At 43.0% G+C, this 16,195-nt stretch overlaps 1 protein-coding gene across 3 annotated transcripts in view; it reads right to left on the bottom strand.

Moving 5' to 3' along the window:
- The window catches only part of NTRK2 (neurotrophic receptor tyrosine kinase 2), a 187,552-nt gene that overhangs the window by 39,111 nt on the left and 132,246 nt on the right, over nt 1-16,195 (bottom strand). The window lies entirely within an intron of this gene.

The following is a 16,195-nucleotide window of genomic DNA, read 5'->3' as shown; positions in this document are numbered from 1 at the left end:
CTGTGCCTGTTGGCATTCTCTTCCCCTCCTTATTGTTTTACTATGATTTTATTAGATTGTAAGCCTATGCGGCAGGGCCTTGCTATTTACTGTTTTACTCTTTACAACACCATGTACATTGATGGTGCTATATAAATAATAATAATAATAATAATAATAATAATAATAATAATAATAATAATAATAAAAGCCAAAGCACTGAACTATCTGTGGTTGGGGGAAGGGGGTGGGACCACAGAAAGGGATGTTGCCTTCAAGGGAACCCAGGAGGGCTGGATTTGGCACTTTGGCCTAAGGTCCTGTAACATTGTACTAGACCTCTTGGTACTAGTGTGAAACACTACCTTCACTGGTGCATGCAGGAGCCAACAGATATTTTCAAAGGCAGCACCTACACTGTGAATTAGACAAATTCAAAGAAGATACAGCCATCAATGGCCACTATGCTACCTCCAGGATGAGAATCAGCATGTCTCTCAATACCAGCACTGGCAGGATGCTATTGTGCTCATGTCCTGCTTATGGGCTTCCCACAGGCAGCTGGTTAGCCACTGTAGGAAAGAGGATGCTAGACTAGAAAGGCCTTTGGGCCCTTTCTACACCTAAGGATTATCCCAGGAAAATGGAGGGATGATCCCTGCCTGCTCCCGGGATCCCCTGTGTGTCATTTGGATGCACAGGGATGATCCTGGGACGATCCTGGGGGGAAAGGCAGGTGTAGAAATGGCCTTGGTCTGATCCAGCCAGCTTCTTCTTACGATCTTATTTTAATAATATTGGAGAGGGGGAAAAAACAAGTGGCGTGCTAAAATCACTATGAAAAAGGGTGCATGGAGTAGCTTTAAAAGGCTTTGAGGGGTGGGAAAGCATTCATGTTTAACAGGACCAAGGTCGTCAGTTATCCTGGGATATGTCTGATCATCAAGGCTGAGTGAGTTGTACAGAAAACAATCCTGAACAAGATGCTGCTTCAAGAAATAAATTAAAAGGAGGAAAACAGGCACCGTTTATCTCTTGCCACTTCCGTTTTTTATGACTTGAACAGCTGCTCCCCTTTATTACATTGCAAAGAAAATTTCTGGAAGGAGAGGGGGAAAATTCACATAAACCAGGAAGATAAAGTACGTTCTCTTTTAATTAAATCCAACCTACTCTGTGGTTCCCATCACTTTCTCCTCTTAAATTATGTTGCCACTTACTTCGTCTGTTTCATTCAACAACCAGGATAAAGAAGATATTTCATTCTAGCATAAATGATTTACACTCTTGCTCTGAGGTAAAAAGGGGAGAGGGGAAATAAGACAAGATGGAGCAGTATTGCCAACAGAGCTTTTGCAACTGTCTGCCAAAGAACTTGCAGCTGATAGACTAAAATCTTGGATCCTTCAGCATTTTCTTTGAAGTTGATTTCCCTCCCACCCCTGCATGTGCGCTCTCTCTCTCTCTCTCTCTCTCTCTCCCCTTTTGTTAAATAAACAGATATAAAAAAGATGTAGTGCTTAATATACTGGACCAGACACACCGCTTGGCTACTATGTTTGCCACTAACTATACCTAGCATCTGTCCCTATTTTACAATTGCTTGAGATGATATAAATATAACAGGGGGAAAGGATATAGCAATAAAGTAAAGTTTATTTACTTTCCTTTATACTGCACTGAACTCTTGGATAGAGGGCTATAAATTGCCAATATCCCACTCGTAAACTCAACAAAAGGGACTGAATATAGGAAAAAGTAAATCTGAAATTGTAGTTCCATGCACTCCAACATACTGGCGACTGTAGACAAGGGTAAGAAATTTGTTTGGTTCACATTTCAGTGTGAACTTCCCAAATTCACCCAGAACAGGAACCAGAGGACAGCATCCAGGTAGGTCATTCATTACTGCAAATGATGTTGCAGTAAATGTTAGCAGAAACTAAGTTCTGAACTTTGTGCAAGAGAAGAATCAAACTAAAGTTACATTTGTGCAGCATCGCAAGCAGCTATGCATTATGCTTGGGCAACCCATTGCGCACCAGTCTTGTGCAACCCCTTTTACAACCGCTTGTACAATGGAAAGATTCAGTAGAGCTCCACTAGCTGCTCTTTGAGTTTGCAAACTGACACTGTTGGATACTGCCCATTATGCAGTTAGATGTCAAAATCCATACTTTTCAGATGTTTGTGATGAAGTTGCACACACACACACACACGCAATGTGTGCTTTTGGAAAAGGAAGGAAAGGAACCTCTCGTGCAAGCACTGAGTCATTCCTGACTCTTGGAGAGACCCCAGCTTTCACTGACGTTTTCTTGGCAGGCCTTATAGCGGAGTGATTTGCTGTTGCCTTCCCCAGCCGTTATTACCTTTCCCCAGCTAACTGGGTACTCATTTTACTGACCTCGGGAGGGTGGAAGGCTGAGTCGACCCGAGCCGGCTGCCTGAAACCAGCTTCCACTGGGATCGAACTCAGGCCGCGGGGAGAGTTTCAGCTGCAGAAACTGCTGCTTTACCACTCTGCGCCACACGAGGCTGTACATTTGGAAAAATGTCTACCAAAAATGTCTACGTTTGAAACAGTGTGTAGCCTGCTATTGTCAACCAGCAGCAGCTTCCCAATGCTCTAGCATGGGATTTCCACTGTGACTGCTACTTGAGATCCTTTAGCTAGAAAAGCCAGAATCATGAAACCTTCTACATGTATTTTGCCACTCAGCTGTTGACTCTCCAGTGGGCTGTAAGTGCTGTAGATGGCAAACATTTACCTGGCCAATGGAGCCCCACAGAAGGCAGATCTTGTGGTGAAAAGAAATACTGCTCACTGGATTCACCACAAGTTCTAGCCTGATGTTTGGTCATGTGACTTAGTGATGGGGATCTACCTGAATGTCAGCACACAGGACAGTTCAGCTGGCCCTTTAATATGATTTGGGCCCGAGAGCTAGACAAACGTCACCCTTGTGATTTATCCCAAGTGTGCGTTCTCCTTCTCCTCTCTCTGAATCTTTGAGTTGATAATTACAACACTCTGTGCCATGCAGCTGTCACTAAGGAACCGGAGCTGCCCAAACACTTCCGCAGCACAATGCTCGCAAGTTTATTGGCTGATTTATCACACGATAATGAACTCGCTCACAGCCATGGCATGGGAAGCAGAGGAAGACGGGTCGCAGGCTTGGACATTTTGTTCTGATACATCTGAAAGGAGAGGAAACAATCAGGAGAATTCGTATCCACGGTTGCCCCACACACATAGCCCACTGTTACTTAAAAAGTGGGCACCAGGCAAGGATCCAAGGCTGGTTGGTATTCACAAAAGGGCATGGGTACAATCTACCAGCAGATGCAAGGCTTTGCTGAATAAAGGCGTGTTCATAAAGAGCAATTAAAAACAAACAGAGGAAGAGAAAGGTCAAGAACAGTTGAATAAACTCTATGCAGCCTTACCCTAATGAACTTGACCTCACATCAGTATTCATCAAACATTTTGAAGTTCTAAACTTACTCTACCTTTTGTTTATTTAATTACATGTATTAAAATCCTGCTCTTCCTCCAAGGAGCTTAGAACAGTGTACGTCATCCCCCTCTTTTTATCTTGACCACAAAGAGAGAGAGACCGACTCAAGGTCACCTAGCGAGATTTGGGGCCGTGCAGGGATTTGAACCTGCTTCTCTTCTGCCTAAGCCCAACATTCTAGCCACTTAAGCACATGGGCGCTCATGTTGCATATGTGTGTGCAAAGATCGATGGATTATGGCACTAAACCAAGTACTGTATTAGAACTGGGTATCTCCAACTTTCCCCTAAAACCACCCACAGCAAGCAGTCGGGAAGAAGTCACATCGAAAAATCTAATGCGGATAAGTGAGATACCTCTGTCAGTGTGCGTTCAGCCTGCTCAGGATTTGCCAAGTGGCAAGGGAGAAGGCCTTACCAGGTTTAGTATCCTATCAGTTCCTGGAACGCCATGGCCCCAAGGGAGCTTCCCTTAAGACTATAAGAAGACTGAGCTGGCATCTCTGATTAATTAGGTCCCCTTAATTTTGCAGGGCTAGCTAGAACACTTGTATATGCATCTGTAAAAGGGTAATGGATGCCACTACAAATCATGTTTGCTTTACTCTCTTTTGCTGTTCACTGCTGCATTTGAATCTCCCATTGGCAGTCACTCTGGACTTAACTGAACATCCTCTTCAGGTAAACAATACATGTGCTTTCCTCTGTCTGTCATCAATATATGGCTAATTTTTTCCTTGTTTACTTTTACTAGGCCTGCTAGCTTTATTAAACTTGTCTCACATTCAGGAAGAAATGTGTTACTCCTATTGAACTTATGAGTTCTTGGTTATTTAATAATGAACATTAAGTTACCTTGGGGTGTTTCCTATTTTGCCTGGTAGAGTAAGTTTAGAACTTTATGGAATGACCTCACCCCTGGTATTTGGGCGTGCTAATTCTAGCCTGCTTTAGGCACCAATGAAAGATCCTCTATCTATCTATCTATCTATCTATCTATCTATCTATCTATCATCTATCTATCTCAGGCCTTCCCCAAATGACTGTGCTGCCCAGTTTGTTTGGAATTATGGTGTTGCATCAGTTATAATAATGTTGTCTATAAACATTTTAACAATTACTTTAATTGTTTTTAATGTATATCATAACGTATCTTAATGTATTTCAGTTTCTTGTAAATCTGCTTAGAGATATTTTTAAATATGGTAAGTGGGATAGAAATATATTTAATAAATAAATCAATAAATCAAGAATCAGGTGATGCAAGTGTGTATGTGGGGGCATATGGACGACTTAATATCACATGGGATGACTTAGTAGCAATGTGTAACTAATTTTCAAACCATGTTCCTGACTGCTATGTTCAATCTAGCTTCACTGGGGGAGGGAGAGAGAGAGAGAATGGGGTATACACATTCTTATATCTTACTTTTGGCTCTACCTATTATTGACTTTGGTTCTGCTCACATCTGGTTCTAGCTCCCAACTAATGGGTTAATGGTTCCTCATAGTTTTCCATCTTTAGTGTAAAGGCACATGATCCTGCAACTTAGCTAATAAGATCTGGGTCTTGTCAATGCATGGATGAGAGACTAGGAATGGATGAAACAGTCCATTTCACTTTTACAAGTGTTCACTCATAAGCTTGTTCTGTCTCGTTTCCACATTAGTGTGTGTGTGTGTGTATGTACACCCACACACATACAACCACATATAAATAAAATAAATATACACACATATTTGTATTTTTATATATTTATAGAAATATTTTAACACTCTTTCAAAACACATTTGTTAAATGTTGCATACTTAGTGACATAGAACAGCTATATATCAGGGTAGGCAACATTTTGGGCCTTGGGCACATTTGGCAAGTTACAAAAGATCTGCTGGTGGTGGACATAAAACTCCTCATCCTGGTTTGTTGATATGGATCAATCCATCAGCCTGCAATTTTGGACTCTCCTGGAGGACTCTCATGATGTGTGCCTGCACCTCCAAATTTACATCTACACCGCTGAGCCTTATCCTCCATGAATTTGTCTAATCCCCTTTTTAAGTTGTCTATGCTGGTAGCCACATCTTGTGGAAGCAAGTTCCACTGCTTAATTAGGTGTTGTGTGAAGAAGTGCTTCTTCTTTTTTCTATCCTGAATCTCCAGTTCAGGATCATATTAAGATGTAATGTATGTGTTTTGGAGCCACTTATATGACAAACTAGAAATAGTTAAAGCCCCAGAAAATTCACTCCTGGATTCAGTGCTTCTTGGAGTCCAAAGGATTTATAAATTGTTGGTATAGCTGCATGACATATTTGAGGGCTAAGTAGTCAAGCAGAGAGGCTGAGGTAGTATTTTTGACCATGAAATCTTTTAATTTATGTTTTTGTGCCAGAGGGGGAAAAGCCACCAGATTTTAAAAGAAATGGCTAAGAAGCCTAGAATGTGGAGTACAATCCTATGCATATTTACTCACTGACTTTGATAGAATTTACTCCCAGGTAGGTATGCAGAAGACTGTGGATTGGATCCAATTTTACATACTGAGAGTACACCCACTGAAATCAATGTGACTTAAGTTATTTGTGAGTAATTTAAGGTCCATTGGTTTCAATGGGTCTGCTCCAGGTATGTCTAAATCTGGTTCCAATCCTACATGTCCATGCATGTATGAATTCGCTCTAAGGCTACACTCTATGGTATGATATTCATGCTTTAAAAGAAGAAGAAATTAAACCTCCCACTTCTATTTTGAAGAAAAAGCAGCTGATGAGCTCAGATCCAGAACGTGCTCCTGATCAGGTTCTGGGTCCTGCACTGTTAGCCCTGGCCAGTGCTATCTGCTATTTGTCCTTGAAGATGCTGTTTACTACAAATAGCATGGTTGGGAAGGAATAGCAGCCAGGGAGGAGACTATTTACAGCAAGGCCTCAATCTGGATCCGCAGCATGTGCCAGCTTGGAGCTCCAGGACTGGTTTTTTCCTTCAAAAAAAGTGAAGTGAATCATTTAAAAGTGGACAGTTCTTTAAAAGCATGAATAAGGTAACATGCCATTTGGCCCTAAAAGGTTCTCCCAGAGTGACGTGACAAACTGCCAAAGTAAAGTCAAAGCATTTAAAAAAACAACAACAACTAAGGGTTGGATCCGACTTAGACTTCAAATTGCCCCACTGAAATCAATGGGATTTAACTGATTAACTTAAGTCCCATTGGTTTCAATGGGTCTATGCCAAGTATGACAATGGCTGCGTTCGGACGAGCACTGGATCGAAAAAAGCCACCGTGGCTTCTTTCCTTGCCCCTGCATGTGTTGTGCCTCTGACCATGATCTAAATAATTATTACCCGTGAACCGGTGGGGCTTGCCGTGCCACTTAACCTGGTATGGTACATGGTGAGGGTGGCTCCTTACCCACACCACAACCCCTATTACAAGCCATGGGTTGTGGCATTGGTAAGAAGCCATCCCGCTTTGCACTGCACCAGGTTTGGGAAACACGGCAACCTGTGCTGAATTATGCAAATCACGATCACGCATGCAGCATGCGCAGGGATGGGGGAAGAAGCCACGATGGCTTCATTCACCACTGTGATCGTCCAAACCCAGTCTAATGACCCGTTCAGACAACATGCTAAACCATGCTGCTTAACCACAAAATGGTTAATGGAATGCATTAAGGTTAATCATTCCATTAACCATTTTGTGGTTAAGCAGCATGGTTTAGCATGTTGTCTGAACGGGGCCTAAGAGTGCTTCCAGATGGAGGGCTCACTCACTCACAGTTAAGTATATATAAGACTGAAACCTTATTTTCAAAAGCGCTTTGTCATGCTCTTCTTCTGTTCAGGACACATCCATTCAAAGCCATAGAAGTCGTTGCACAGTTCTTTGGATCCTGAACAATGAAACATCCTGTGTAGTGGGCAAGATTCTTCCATGAATCCTCAAAAGGCTGGATGAAGGTATCGGTTGAAGATTCCCCTCGTAGGGCTGAAACAGATGTTTCAGCTGTGTTGAAGTTAGAACCCCCCTCCCCACCCATCCCAGAAATAACTGTCAGAAGATCCTATCACCGATCTACAGCATCATGTGTCTCTCTTGGCCCTTAGATCAGGAAACTGTGCTAGACAACTGATGGTGGTTCCTTTCCAATCCCCATTTCCATGTAAAGGTTCCAAAACACATTTCCATTCTGAAGGGGGGTATTACATGCTTGTCCGGCACATGTTGCCTTATTCATTCTTTTCTTTGGAGTCATCTGGGGTGGAGGTGGGGGATTTCTTAGCAGGAAATGTGGAGTGCTTGCAGGAAAAGATTCTGAGTTACTGCAGGAGTGCGATTTGATTGCTCAGAAAGGAACAGATATTAACAACTAAATTTGGAACACGGTTGAATTCGTTTGAAGTTTCAGTTCAAGATCTGATCTCTGTGGCATTGGTGAGTTTCTAGAACGAGAGCCAGCCAGTCACAAGAATGGATGGGTGCCTTTCTTCTGATATCAGGGGCAGAGGAATAAAGACACATAACTATGAGACCAACAAGCCACGTGAAGGGAAATGGCAGGCACAGAGGTTTGGGGGTGATTGCAATCCCCTATACACTTTCTTGGGCGTAAGTCTCAGTGAACTCCCTGGACATGCATAGGATTGCACTGTCGGTTACTTAAATTCCACGAGATCAGGGGTGGGTGAAGAGGTCTGCTTTCCCGTTTGAGCCTCATTCTGGCTGTGAGCGGGGCCGAAGACAGCGGTGGGCAGTGCCAGAGCCAAAAGTGGGTGAATTGCCCCTTTCCTTTTTCTCTTTCCACCCCTTCCTTTCCTCTCTCCTTCTGCCACCCATTTCCTCTTGCTGCTTCTTTCCTCCCCATGCAGTGGGTTGACAAGGACTGATTGCTCTTGCCGCAAGTCCAAACGGATCTCATGCAAAGAGCTTTTGAAATTTGGCTCAATGCAGCATGTAGCCCATGCCTGCTCTAGATATTGCAAAAACGTTAACATAGGTATGACATCATGTGGAAAATGTGGTATGTTGAACTGAGCGAACTCTGCCTTTTGTTGCTCGAGGCAGCCCAGTTTCAATGTCCAGTGGGTATCAGGGCATTTTTTTATTTCAGTATTTATAGCCCACCTTTCTGGTCCAGAAAATTGCCCACTTTCCATACAATGGTTTTTTAATGTTAATTCTGCAACACAAAAAAACCTACTGTATCCACAGTGTTACTAATTTTTATTTTTATTTTTTTAAAAATAATGTATTTGGTCCATTAAGCCTAAGGACACAACTGAATGAGTTGACAGTTCTATGCTTTTGTTTCATTTTTAAGTCTAAAAACTGCTCAGGAGGGTCCCATTTCAAATCATAACCACAATGTTGAGATCAGTGTTCTATCAATGGAGGCTGGTGGCTCTGATTTCAGTGGGGCTGTAAAGTCGTTCTGGGTTTCAGCCAGAACCAGCCAGAACTCTAAAGGTGCAGTCCAAGGTGCTGAACCTATTTGGGTGTGTGTGGAGATGAGCACCTTGGATTGGTGCTTTAGAGTTCTGAATAGCTCTGACTGAAACCCAGATTGGATTCTCAGCCCCAACGAAATCGGAGCCACCAACCTTCACTGGATTCAATACTGGAGTGGGCAACCATTTTTCTATCCCTCATGGGTAAACTATTGGGGGCCGCATGTCAACAGTGAGAGGGGCCCAAGCAGCGGTGTCTCGGGCACAGCCAAAAGTGGGCGGGCCACTCTTTGTGCCACTCCCTTTTCTATCTCTCAGTCTTGCTTCCCATGCCGTGGGCTGCCAGGGAAGGGACAAATTGCTCTTGCCAGTCCTGAACTAGTTGCAAGCAGAGAGCTTTTAGAGCCCTGCTCTAGATAAAAGCAGCAGCCTATGAATAAGCTGCTCTAGTTCAAAACAAAAGGGAGTCTCCATATCTCAGTTCATTTGTAGTATTAATCAGATTTCCTCCCATTTCCCCACTTAAGGCTTTGAGGTACTGTTAATTTAGATCCATTAGTCCTGTACAGCCTAGGGCAGCTGTTTCCCAGCTGGCCAAACATCTGCTCAGAGAAAGTGCCGTTTAGTGTCGGACACACTGGAAACAACTGCACATTTTCCCTTGTACCTACTGAGATGATAGATGCATTTAAACCTCAGTGGGTTTTTATGATTGTTTATTTAGGGCCAAACTGGGAATTATTTTGGAGATGCATGGAGGCATCTTCAGTACTTCTCCCCCCACCCCCGCCATAAGTGGAGAATGGGACAAGCTCAATTTGAGCCATGAGGTGTGGTGAAGGGTTTTTTATAGTCCCAATTCAAATCCAGCCCCTGCAACCTGCTATTAGCTTTGGAAGAGAAAACATACCCGTCATCGAGTCTTCACTCTCAAACTTTTTTGTACTCACGTGTGAACACTGATAATGTGGGGATGGGACATGGAAGAGAGCCCATATTAAATCTCACGCAAATTCTAACTAACCACATAGGCTTTACATCACTGGCTTGGGAAATGCAACGTTTACATTCTTAATAAAAGGCTCACATACTCATCATTAGCAAACTTCCTCAGAGCAATTGAAAAGTTCTAGCCTGTCCATGAGGGGATCTACACGTTGGCACGAAGGCGCTTCATTTAGGTACGTCTTTTAAAAAGGCGTACGGAAGCTCCTCTTTCTTCACTGTGTGTACTGGATAACACTCCGCCTCAACTCCCCAGCCCCCACCAACGGCTCCAATGCTCGTCATAGTTTGTGAAGGAGCCGCCGCTCGGCTCTTAAGGAGCACGGTAATGTATCTTTGCAGAACTAAAAGCATCTGCCTTGTAGAAGTGGGGGTGGGAGTGAGTGGAGATGTACCCGCCGTGTGCAGGGGGAACTTACTTCCGAGTAAACACATCTCCCTGCCCACATCTATTCCTTCCTGTGTCAGAGTAACTTAAACAAATGCCATGCTTAGCACATGCACACCGCCACCCCCAGCTCCACTTTTTAGGTGGAGAGAGATGAGTGCAGGGTGGGTGGAGGGAGAATCCGATTTTGGCGACGGAGAGTGTTGGAGGGGACGGGGGTGGGGTGGGGTGGGGTGGGGAACAGCCCCCACCAACGGCTCCAACGCTCGTTTTCCAGTACACACAGTGAAGAAAGAGGCGCTTCCGTGCGCCTTTTTAAAAGACGTACCTAAATGAAGCACCTTCGCGCCAACGTGTAGATCCCCCCCCATGTTTACTCAGAAGCACATCCTACTGATTCCAATGGGATTGAAATGGGATTTACTCCTAAATAAGCGAACATAGGGACTGCAGCCTTATCGGCTTGGGTTTGCATTTCTACGATCTGGAACTTTTAGTCCAGACATTTTCTCAAGAGATGGTACAGAAAGCGTAACTCTCAAACTGTTAGGGTCCCATACCTGTTTAAGGGACTGACGAAGCCTCAGCCTCACGAGGCCCAATTTAGTTGGGATGCACCTAAGAGGGATTCCCCAAATATTCGCAGATTCTCTCTACCCAACCCCTGTAAGATAGAATTGGGCTCTCTGAGGTTCCCCAAGTGGCCACACCCCTCCCCTGGCTCCACCCCTTTCCCTCAACCACTGATTGTTTGGTGACTTACCAGCTTTTGTGCAGTCTTTTTGCCCCATTCTAAAAGTTTGAAATGTATCCCCTAAGGCAGCGGTTCTCAACCTGTGGGTCGAGACCCCTTTGGGGGTCGAATGACCCTTTCACAGGGGTCGCCTAAGACCATCGGAAAACACATATTTCCGATGGTCTTAGGAAACTGTATTGACTGAACTATGTCATGTATCATCTTTTGTATTATTAAAGCTATTGTTATGTATTATTTTCATTAGCAAACCATCCCATGACAATGGATCGTGTAGAGAAGAACGAAAATAATTTTATGGTTGGGGGTCACCACAACATGAGGAACTGTATTAAAGGGTCGTGGCATTAGGAAGGTTGAGAACCACTGCCCTAAGGCTTTGTTACTTAGGGTGACCATAAGGAAAGGAGGACAGGGTGCCTGTATCTTTAACAGTTGCATAGAAAAGAGAATTTCAGCAGGTGTCATTTATATGCATGCAGCACCTGGTGAAATTCCCTCTTCATCATAACAGCTAAACCTGCAGGAGCTCTGCCCTCTTGGCCAGATGTAATCAAGGGCAGGGCTTTTCATCTGGTCACCCAAAGTTACTGACAGTAAGACCTTCAAGCCACAGTATGCTGGTATTTGGGGTATTTAGGAACTACTTTTTTTGTTTTTGGCCCTGCCCACCACTGGAATGTGAACCCCAAGATCTTTTTCAAAATTGAATATGGCATAAATTCAAATGGTGGGCTGGATCTGAGAAAAGTGTCAGGAAGAAGAAAAACTGAAATGAGCACAGACAAAACACAAAAACACAAATGAAAGCTAGTTTAAAGGATCTGCCACCATTCAACACGGCTGCTGTTAACACCCGCCAGAAAATATGTTAAAAGAGATGGTAACCCTTCCCAAATGCCTTTGGTGCCTTAGCCCAATTCTGCAGATACACTATCAAAGGGTGAAGGCAAGAATCTATTTAATAGCTTTAATTGCCTGAGATGTGGCACTGCACAGCTACAAAAATCTTGCTTTAATTTATGACATCAGCAAACAAAAAGCAAAAGCCCACAAGGCATGGAGTTGTCTCTCTCATCTTGATATTCTTCTTCCACCATTCTATTTGCCCTCCCACTTTTGTACAGAGAAGAATGTTTCCGATCACGTGTTTTTTTTTTTTTTTTTTTTTTTGAAGGCTGGCACATAAGCTTAAAGCTCTTGCTGCCAGTAACTAAGCCTAGGGGAGAAGCATTTCAGATTTTTTTTAGAATAGGAAAAATAACTGCACAAAATCCAGGGAACTACTGAATTATTGGTGTTTGGGGAAAGAGGGCGTGGCCATCTGAGCAACTCTGGAGGGCCAGTTTGGGAGCCCAAGCAGGCCCAATTTGGCCCAGGGGCCTGAGGTTCCACACCCGTTTTACATTGTCTCCATCCTGCCATTCATGAATATCTTGACACATGCTAGCCTTTCAAAAGGCTTTAACCTGGGGCTAGTTCAGACATGACATAAGGGCTAATGCAGAGCGCCTGGGTGTTCCCTGGAGACTCATCTGAGTAGAGAAGCAGAGTAAACGTGCCAAGACTCACTCTGGGTAGAGCTTTAGTTTCCTGGCAGTGATTTCCATCCATGTGGTAGAACATTTCTTTCTTTTCAATGTGTCATAGCTCTGCACACCACAACAGCGATGCATGAATCTGGCCTCCGTCAGTAGATAAAATGTGTTAAAGATTTGTAAAGTGAGGAAACTACTTGTGTGAACATGACCTCAGTGTGTGGATTACTCTAAGGATCTGAATTATCTAACTCTTTCTCCCCCCCCCCCCCTCTCTTTTGAGGTTGCTATATATTGACTCCACTTGAAGATGGGTCTTTATTTTTGAGGGTTACATGCCCTACAGCTACTAGGTAATGTTACCCAATTTGGCACCTATTGACATTGTATCTAGAGCACTACCTAAATATTAGCCTCCAGCAGTGTTAATAGAAAGATTACCATGTTGTTCTGTCTTTTTATTCTCTGCCTCCCAAGACACCTGTGTGTTCCACTTTGGGCTCAAGACAGAATGAAGTAACTGCTAGATTTTATATTCACAGATATTGGAAACATCCCATAGGCCTAGTTGCATCTTACAATCTGTCTTGCACATTGAAAGTCTAATCCAATTATGTTTGCAAAAATCCTCCTGCATTCCAGATCAAGATGCAAATTTGGAGAACAATTACCCCACTCACCACTCTCCCCGCTGTTTTTGTTTAACATCCCAGCTGATAAAGACTTCTGGAAAACTCAAAAGCTTCCTTACCATTTTTGTGACGTTTTCGTTTGTTCTAATAAAAGTATTGCTCTACAATGGGCTTTATATATTAATTGGTTGCTCATTGTGCTATGTCTGATTGTATCACTGCAATCCTTTAGAAGCAATGGCATTATTATTTTAATTGCACACTGGCTTGTCAACAACAAGACTGTTGGATCAACAACTTCTTTTTCCCCAAGATCATTTCTGGAACACTTGCCAGAGGCAAGGAACATAATGCAAGTACAAACACTTGATTAATGTCATGATCACTTGATAATGAATTGGAGAGAAGATGAAGTTTGATTGATTTATGACAATTTTTGGATGTGAGCTGCTTGATTTAGTTCTTGTAATCTTACCATAAGATTTATGAGAGATTTTAATGCCATTTTTTAAAAATAAATAAATAAATACACACATGAATTCATTAAGAATTGTAAATTAAATCAATTCCCCCCACCCCCATTGCAGCCTATGTTCTTTATGAAATTTCCCCCCTCTCCCTTTGGGCTTATAGTTGTTGTTCAGTTGAAAGTCCAAATGAGCAAAGCATCCAATTTGTATTAAGTGATGCTAGAACAAGTCGAGCATTTAACTCTATGCTCCTTTTATACATAACGCTGAATGCAAGCCAAAGAAGCTATTTCACAAGAAGAAACAGATCTGTATGTATCCAAGATGCTATGTGCAGCCTTTGGCACATGAATATTCGTACTAAATTAGGTTTGATCTAGGCAACTACATGTTACCAACTGCAATGGCTCTGACACGTTCCCCCGCTTATGTGTTCACTGAGCATGTGGAGGCGGAACAGAAATGCATTCGCAGGCCCTGCTTCCTCTAGGCAAACCTATATTGTCTGTTCAGCTGAACATGTGAAAGGGATTCCTACATGCCTACAGCACCATATGTGCAAGGAGTTCCATGAGATCCAGAACCCTACTTACATGGGGTTCCAGACTGCATTGAAGTCTCTATGCACATACAGCTGTATGCATGTAGGAGCCCCTTTCATGAATTCAACTGAATACATGAGTGTTGGGGCATGACCAGAGGAGCACACTGGCATTAATGGCAGTGCCCCCTCTCCAAATGTTCACTGATGGGACCATCTGAAGAGGGCTGTTGTCAGGGTGAAAAATATTCGCCCGAGTCCTGTTTGCACTCTACTTGTCAGATTCTTGCCAGTTGCCGCATCCTGGCTTGCATGTGAGGCGAGCCACGAGACGGTACATGGGCACCCGGCAAGAGCTCACTGTTTTCTTTTTAATTTTAGCAAATTTGTAGTTGGGAATATTTATGGAAATCATAATTTGCGCAAAATTGCAGCCATAAATAGCACAATTTATGTAAAAATGCAGTGTAAAGGACCAGTTATGCTTGCATTTTTTGCCCTATTTGCCTTATTTACTGCCCTAATTTTGTGCAAATTGCAATTTCCATAAATATTTCCAACCACAAATATTCACAAGTCACAATTTGCACAAATCCCGATTTGTGCAAATCGTGATTTGCACAAAAATAAAAGAGCAAGAAACCACGAGCTTGACCAACTCTGGGTGTGTAGAGTTGAGCCAGCTCAGGGATCTGTGAGCTTACATCCAGGGGGCCAAGCTCCACCCAAAAACCAGATTCCTTCAACACAGCCTTAGTGGCAACAGCGATAATGCCACTGAAAATTCTGGATTTCAGACCAATGGCTTATTAATATATTTGACCCAATGCATTCAGCAAAGAGAACCAGAGATTAGATTGTTTTGATAACATCATCTGCTCGCCTCATGCTGGATGCCTGACTAATTCTCAACTCTTCCACAGAAGACTCTGGCTTTTTCACACATTGCACAATGCGAACAAAAGGTTCGCCATCCAGCGTATACCTGGCATGCAGCCAATCCTGGTTCTCTGATGCTATTGGATCCTCTCAAAAAGGCAGGACTAGTAAGAGGGCTTCCTGTTCCAGGTGGGCCTTGTCTTGAGGAACAAGGTCCTACTTAGTGCTGCATCCTTGGTGGCTCTTGGGTCCTAACTTTTGGCTTTCTCTTTGCCTCTTGGTTTGTCCTTCACTCCTGACTTGCTCTTTGATCCTGACTTTTGGGACTGTGGCTTGTCTTATGGCTTGTCGTTCCCGGCTCCTCCCTCACTTCAAACATTTTTACGTACTTTTGAGAAATGCATACAAACTCCCTTTACCAATGAGAGAAGAATGCATCAATTTCAAAGATGTGCATAAGCGGTATGTACATTTGGAAAAAATACACACCTTATTTTGTGCAAAAAGAAAAGAACAAGCACACTCCTGGCAACCGAAGATGATCACAGAAGAAAAAACGTAGACATTGAAACAAAACAAATCACTTTACCCACACTATACATGCAACGAAGTTATACAATCATTGCCTTTTGTGACTAAATTAAGATTTTCTTTCACAATATGAATACAGTGAATCAAAATCAGATTTAGAGTATACTGAGACCTGGCCTACCAATGCAGCAGAATGATGTGGTAGGATTTTGAGGTAGTAGAATGGACTCCACAGGTTCAGATGGCAGGTACCATTTTTTCAATGTTCCTCCATATAAAAATCTTCTTGCAAGTAGAAAGTTAACACATCAGGGAGAAGGGTTCTTGCCCGAACCTCTCTTTGCTATGCTAGTTTTCTACTTACTGGGACATTTATTTATTTATTTATTTATTTAAATTAGGGTATTATTAAAATGTTATTCCCCTACCTGTAGTCCACAGTACTGCAGTCCATTCTACCATTTCATTCCCACCTCATCCTGCATGGGTAGATCCAGTCTTTGTC

This window comes from Elgaria multicarinata, chromosome 6, assembly GCF_023053635.1.
Source record: "Elgaria multicarinata webbii isolate HBS135686 ecotype San Diego chromosome 6, rElgMul1.1.pri, whole genome shotgun sequence".
Taxonomy (NCBI): Eukaryota; Metazoa; Chordata; class Lepidosauria; order Squamata; family Anguidae; genus Elgaria; species Elgaria multicarinata.
The sequence above is the reverse complement of the archived record's forward strand: the minus strand, read 5'-3'. Positions and strand labels throughout refer to the sequence as shown.